Source organism: Anomalospiza imberbis, chromosome 2, assembly GCF_031753505.1.
Source record: "Anomalospiza imberbis isolate Cuckoo-Finch-1a 21T00152 chromosome 2, ASM3175350v1, whole genome shotgun sequence".
Lineage (NCBI taxonomy): Eukaryota > Metazoa > Chordata > Aves > Passeriformes > Viduidae > Anomalospiza > Anomalospiza imberbis.
The window spans coordinates 44995441-45002058 of NC_089682.1; the positions used below are offsets into that span (position 1 = coordinate 44995441).

The following is a 6618-nucleotide window of genomic DNA, read 5'->3' on the forward strand; positions in this document are numbered from 1 at the left end:
AGGCCCCAGGACAGATCTCTCAGGATCTCCACTCACTGCCAGTCTCAAGGTAGAGTATGACCCCATAAGTGCTGCCTTAAGGCCAACAGTCAATCAGTTTCCCACCTCTCAATTAGTTTGCTTATCTAGCCTGGTACATCCCAAACTGGCTAAAAAGATGCCGTGGGCAGCAGACTATCAAGACAGACTATGTCTGCTACTCGGCCCTTCTACACAGAGCTCATTGCTTTTACATTAGTTGTAATAATCTAACATTGATAAGTACGGATCACCTTCTTCCATGCATGTTAGCCTTGCAGAATTTTGCCTAACACATGGGTAAGTGGAGAAAAACACAGCCAAAAAAATAGTTTAACTAGATTATAATATTTATTTAACTAGATTATAATATTCCCTAAAGTCACTCAATAATATTTTTTAACATCTAAAATACAGAGTTTCTATCCAGAAAAAATAGAACAGTTTTTAAATTACAACATGTTCTGCATTTATTGAGAAGAAAATTCTGTCAGAATCAAGTCATAAGAAATTGTTGGCACATACCAGTGTGTCTTTGCCATTGACAAAATTAATTTGTACTATTGTCAATAAAGGCACATACTGTCATACATGAAGTAAAGCCAGTGCTGGGAGTTTTTTCCAACTTTTTACAAGAGTGCCTGTAACCTAGACTGGCATCTAACAAACTATGCACATATATCAGCATCCAAACCAGCTGGAGCAAAGCAGACTGGGTGTCAAGGAGCAGGAAGTGCTGATGATGGAAGACATTGCTTGAAAAGTATGTGGTAACATTTCTTGACATAAACACCATTAGTCTTTAACATTTTCATTAGCAATGTTCACATATTTTTACTAATAATCCACAGAAATGGGCTCTTCTGTGAAGCAGAGAAGTATTTTTAATTCTTTATTGCACAGAAAATAGTGTTTTAAACATATGCCAGTAAGGCAGTCAGGAATGTTTAAACAGGTAAATTTTCAACACGAGGAGGTGCTGTTGACACTCAAATCTTTGGCACAGATCCACTCATCCACCAAGACACAGACTGATGTATTTGCCAAAAAATTCTGAGATGAGCATTATTCCCCACATTCCGGGATGAAATCATGCCGCTGTGCAAAGGAGCTTGTGCTATGTTACAAAGTTCATAACCTTGAAGAATAGGCAAAGGTCTACATTGTGCACAAATATGTTTCTGTAAGACATTTATTATCAGAATTCATCTTCAAGTTTCCAGTATTTATGAATGGCAGTCAAAAAGTCTGTGGGCAGCATTGCATGGACTAGTATTAATAGCCTAACAAGCACTGCAAGAGCAAGAAGCCTAAGAATTAAAGACATTAAGCATTGATTAATTTTTTTTTTTTTGGTAGGGAATATCCTGTCACAGATTTGCATTAATTTGATTCACTTACAGAGTACTTGAAAAATCAATTCATTATGGTCTAAACACAGAGCTTCCAGGCCACCCAGATTTTGTAAATATGTTGAATCAAAACATTTGTTCTTAAAATCAGGCAGGTCTTCTAAGCAGGTTGATAGTACTGTCACATAATGGCAGTAGATAGAGCAAGTTTTCAGATGTCCATGACTGACAAATCCATTCTATTATTTAGAACAATTCTGAGAAAAACACATTTTGAATGTATACTGTAAGGTGTAAGTAAAGCCTCATTTTTACAGAGGAAATATTAAAAAAAAAACCCAGAAAAAGACAATTTCTATAGGAAATGTTGACATTATACTTTCCTCAGAGTCCTGTTTCTCTCCAAAAATGGTGCATCATATTCAGAACATTCTTCCAGTGCTGGTTCCTATCTCCTATGATGAAAAGTGAAGGCAGTTATACTACAGGAGCTCCTGGTCACTGCTCTCCTTGAGAGATGCAGTTAAGAGCATGACTTCTTGAAGTAAATAGCCTCTAGAAAAAAAGAATTCACTAGCTTTTCAGTATTTGTTTTTTTATTTTTTGGGTTTTTTAATTAAATGTTTGTTGTTTTTTAAGAAACACACATTTTAAAGGTAGTATTTATATAATTTAGTCACCTTTTTAACTAGAAAAATGCAATTGACATTGTAAAGTTGCTATTCGCTCTAGTCTTTTGATCATACCACTGTGAAAAGTGTTTGAATAAGGAAATCTTTATGTTGCTTTAATCTGTCAGCTTCACAAATTTAGCCCACTTAAGCCTTTCCACCCAAAGAGACAGAAATAATTTTTATTTTAAAATGCCAAGCAGGGTAGTGCAGTCGTTCTTCCATTTATACATCAGTGTTCTCTCCTTACCTTGCTCTATCTGGTGGAACATGAGCACATAAAGTCCAGAAAAACTTGATTGGACACACTAGGATTCACAGTGGGATCCCACCTGCAGAGATTGAGCTCTTCCCTTCTCATGGTAAATTTCCCAACGGAATTTCCAGCTGAAGAAGGCAGTCTGTTCTACGCACTAGAAATTACATAAAAGGGGGAAACACTGCTTCAGATCAGCACCTTTAGCATTTATATAGTCAAATAATTTCAGACAGCCAATCTACTGGAATACAAATCTATCTTCAAAACACTTCACTGAGGTCAAGACACTCTGTTGTCATTCAGCAAGGGACAGCTGTGTTCTGTGACATACTTGATGTCACCCACTAAGTCCTGAGCAGAACATTTTCTAATAGAGGAAGAAATGAATGAAAAGAGAAAGTGTTTGCCCTTGTTGTGACTCCAGCAGATCTTACTGCCTTTCCACAGCTGAGGACCGGCTGTTTTTTCTGCCCATTGTGTATCTTGTCTCATGCAGCTCAGTTGTTTATGATAGATTAGACCTACTGGGACCATTCGGCTGTTTTTTCTGCCCATTGTGTATCTTGTCTCATGCAGCTCAGTTGTTTATGATAGATTAGACCTACTGGGACCATTAAGAATGTTCTTTTTGAAAAACTTGACCTTTCAAATCAAGAGTATATGGAGGGACTTTAGGATGACATGCTAACTAATGTTATGGCTGAATCATTCAAGGGCTGTTTTAGTTGTTTCTGAGCCTGTGCCTAACACTGCAGTAATGTATTTGGCATTACTAGAAAATATATTTTTATCTCTTGTATATTTTTATCCTTTAGGAAGGTATTAGAATTTTCTACCTTTTTGTAGAAAATTCTGACAACTCTAGTATTTAGAGGACTAACACTAAAAGAGTTTAGTGATTTTTGCAGAATGTCTTTATAATGAGATAATTAATTTTAAACAGGAATCTCAATATTACATTTAAATGTAGTTCTTCCAGTTTCATTTGAAAGTGACATTTTCGGGGGAGAAAACTCTCTTATCTTTTTCTGAGGTTGAATACTCACAGCTGAACTTTTTAGTTGCATCTTTCACTATGTTATCATGCATGTTAGGATTCTTGTTTCTTATTCTTGGCATCTGAAATCACAAGGGCTTGGGAATCTTACCTTCGTTTTGGAAAGTGTAATTTTTACCTGCTACCACTCTTCCAGAAAGCTGAAAATAGGAAATCAAAGTAATTAAATTAAAAAAAAAAAAAAAAAAAGAGAGAATGAGAACTTGAATTATTATTTTTTAAAATCTCATATTAAAACAAGTTTCATTACAGAGCACAAAAGGCATGGGGCTTGCCAGGTGAAACCCCTATGCATTCATTTATTCTATGACAGAGAATTTTCTGCATTTGCAAGAGAATACTTACAGTGTTGACCTTGCAGAAGTCCTAAAGAAGACAGCAGGACATCTAACAGTCAGTGTAAAAAGTCAGTGTAAAAAGGCATTTTTGTGTTATGTCAGGATGAATAATTCCAGCCCACTGGCATTGCAGTCTTGTCCTGGACGCCTTCAAGCCAAGGTTCCCATGTCCTGCAGTCACAAAGAGACGTCTGGAAAGGGGTGGACACAGTACAAGATCTAATTAAGATTTAAAATATTTGCCATTCTGAAATTGTAAATCCCATTAAATTCTACAAGGAAAACTCACATCTAGAAAACAAACTCTGTTACAAAGACTCAAATCTCAGACTAGCACAACTAAACAGTGCAACAATGTAAATTATAGCAATTCAATGATTAAAAGAGCATGCTGACGTGAAACCCTCAGTTGTGGGAAAGAAGGAGCAATACCTGTGACAAGGCCCAATACTGATAAAAATAAAAATGTCATAGGATTAGATACTTGCTTTGCCTGACTTCATACTTCCAGAAACAGACAAATGGAGCAGTTGCCCACTGCTAAAGCTGGACCATCACATTTTTTAAAATAATACCCTACTTTTTACCATGTGTATATAGGCAAAAAAATATATAAATATACTTTACATTTGGGGAATTATTTCAAGAGCATTAGAAGTCTCATTCTTCTTAGATGTGTATTGGATGAGTTCACTTAAATAAAGTTATGACGAAGCTGAGGTACTTGCAGGCAGAAGAAAGAGACAGCCTGATTTGGAAAAGAAATGTCTTTTTAGCGTGATGTAGCCTTTCAATCATCATGTTTCTCACACAGGCTAGAGAGACAGTCAGAAACATGAATGAGATACAGAGGCTTAAAAATATTTTTTTTTTCTACAGAATTAAATAACAATGTCTATTTCTTCAATGAAGATGGAAAGTGGGATTTTGAGAAGAAAACATATTTTCAAGATCTAATGAGGTTTTGAGGAATAGAAGCATCCAAAGCCAATTACTTTTCTTTTAATGACAGTTACTTAAAAGGAGCTAAAAAGGCTAGCACAGTAGGGGCCAGTGAAAGGAAGAAATTAGGGACATACATCTCTGCAGTCAGCTTCTTGGAACAGCTCACCTAATTATTTCAGATCAAAAAGCTGAGAAACAAAACAGGGTGTTTCAGCTCCCAAAAGCATACTTTTGATTACACAACAGAAACCTTTCAATAAGCTGTTAGAATGGCACATGAGGAGAATTTGGCAGCTCTAAATCAATAAGCTGACCCTAGGATTTTTTTTTTCATTTCCCTTCAGACTATCAGGAAAGGAAAATAATAGCATCCAAGGGGAGAAAAAGTATAGCAACATGAACCATCTGCACAGTATAAACAGGATAATGATGACACAGATTTTTCAATACTTTCTCTAGCTGCTCTTCCCAGACCTTTCTCCACCTTATTGCACTGCATTTAAACAAACAAAAACATTCCTGTGGTAAATCAAAGTCAAAAGTAGGTTATTTTGTGTCTCTGGCCATAGCAGGGAGTTGGAACTAGATGATCATTAAGATCTCTTCTCATGTTGCCTGTGATTCTATGATTTTTCAGCTATTTCCTGTATCTTCTCACTGTGGTGATCTAACTATAAATTCTTCTCTGTATGTATGTTCCAGCTTTTTTTCTTTTTTCTTTTTCTTCTTTAAACCAGAATGAGACTTGACTGAAATAAAGCTTAGCAGTTGCCGAGGTCCTATGGATCTCAGGGATCGTACTGTTATCTCTCCACAATTGTTCCTTTTCTGTCAGCACAGATTTGCAAACAAGCTGGGGGCTTTCCTGTGTGTCCCACAGCTTTAAAATGTAAAATTTATTCAACATTATGAAATTAAACAAAAAATGCATCCAAAAGAGGAAATGTAGTTTTTTTCACTTTTCTTCAATCACATCAGTTTCTCTTGACTGTAAGTAAATTAATCACATTCTGTGAAAGGTTTCTCTGTTCTCCTTCTAGTCCATCCAATGCTAACAATTCATAACAGCGACACCTAGGAAAGCAATTCAGAAATTAAAGTGAGGGTGTGTGCTAAAGCCACTATAAAGTGACAGACACAGGGATGAAATACTGTAAAATCTGGGTAAAATCTAAGCTGTGTATCAGAAGGCCCCTCTTTTCTCCATGCCACAAACAACACACCAAATAACAGGTGAAGGGACACCCACGCCAGTGGGGAGCACAAGCCACAGGGTTTGGCTGAAGATGACCAGGCAGGACACCTGGCCAGGAAGGAGGTTATGGCAACGTCAGGCTGTGGGACTGTCCAAAATCCACACATGAGAGACTGCACTGGCAGCTGCTGTCTTGAGTCCCAACTCATGATTCTCCAGTAAACTTCCCTGATCAGGGAAGGCAGGTATAGAATCCAGAGCCCTTCTTTCATAAGTGTGTGCTGAGAGGCATAAGAGAACTGACATGACGCACACCTGTACAGCACAGTCAGGACATGAACTAGCCTTCAAATGTCATGCCATCAAACCAAGCAGCTCCTGGGCCTGCGCCTGTACCAGCTCTGTGGAGCCACTGGCTGCAGCACACAGCCTACTCCACAAAAACTCCAGAATCCATCAGCAGCCGAATGGGAATCTATATGTTCATACTGGCTCATGGGTGCCTTGCAACCTCCAGGTTAAATTATTAGCATTGCTTCCAGGGAGAGGAGAGAAAGATAAACACCATAGGTCATTCGTATCTTAGGCCAGGAATTTCCAATGGGATGTCCAAGGGATTATTTTCTTTTTAATGTACGTTTTCAAGTTTGAAGGTAGGCATGGGAAAATGCGTATTAGGGCCACAGAAGATTTCCTTCTTGAGCTCATTTAGTGATATCCTAGATTTCACAGCCTAAAATTACAAGCAGACTTGCCAAAAATCCCAGCATGTGAGCATGAGAC

General features: G+C 37.5%; 1 long non-coding RNA gene across 1 annotated transcript; it reads right to left on the reverse strand.

The window, feature by feature from the left end:
• Positions 1-465: 465 nt before the first annotated feature.
• LOC137468728 (uncharacterized) lies at positions 466-6226 on the reverse strand. The gene is made up of 4 exons (XR_010996166.1): positions 6151-6226; positions 3703-3886; positions 2292-2447; positions 466-1825 (listed from the first exon to the last, which is right to left on the reverse strand). It is a non-coding gene; the product is annotated as an uncharacterized lncRNA (long non-coding RNA).
• Positions 6227-6618: the final 392 nt, after the last annotated feature.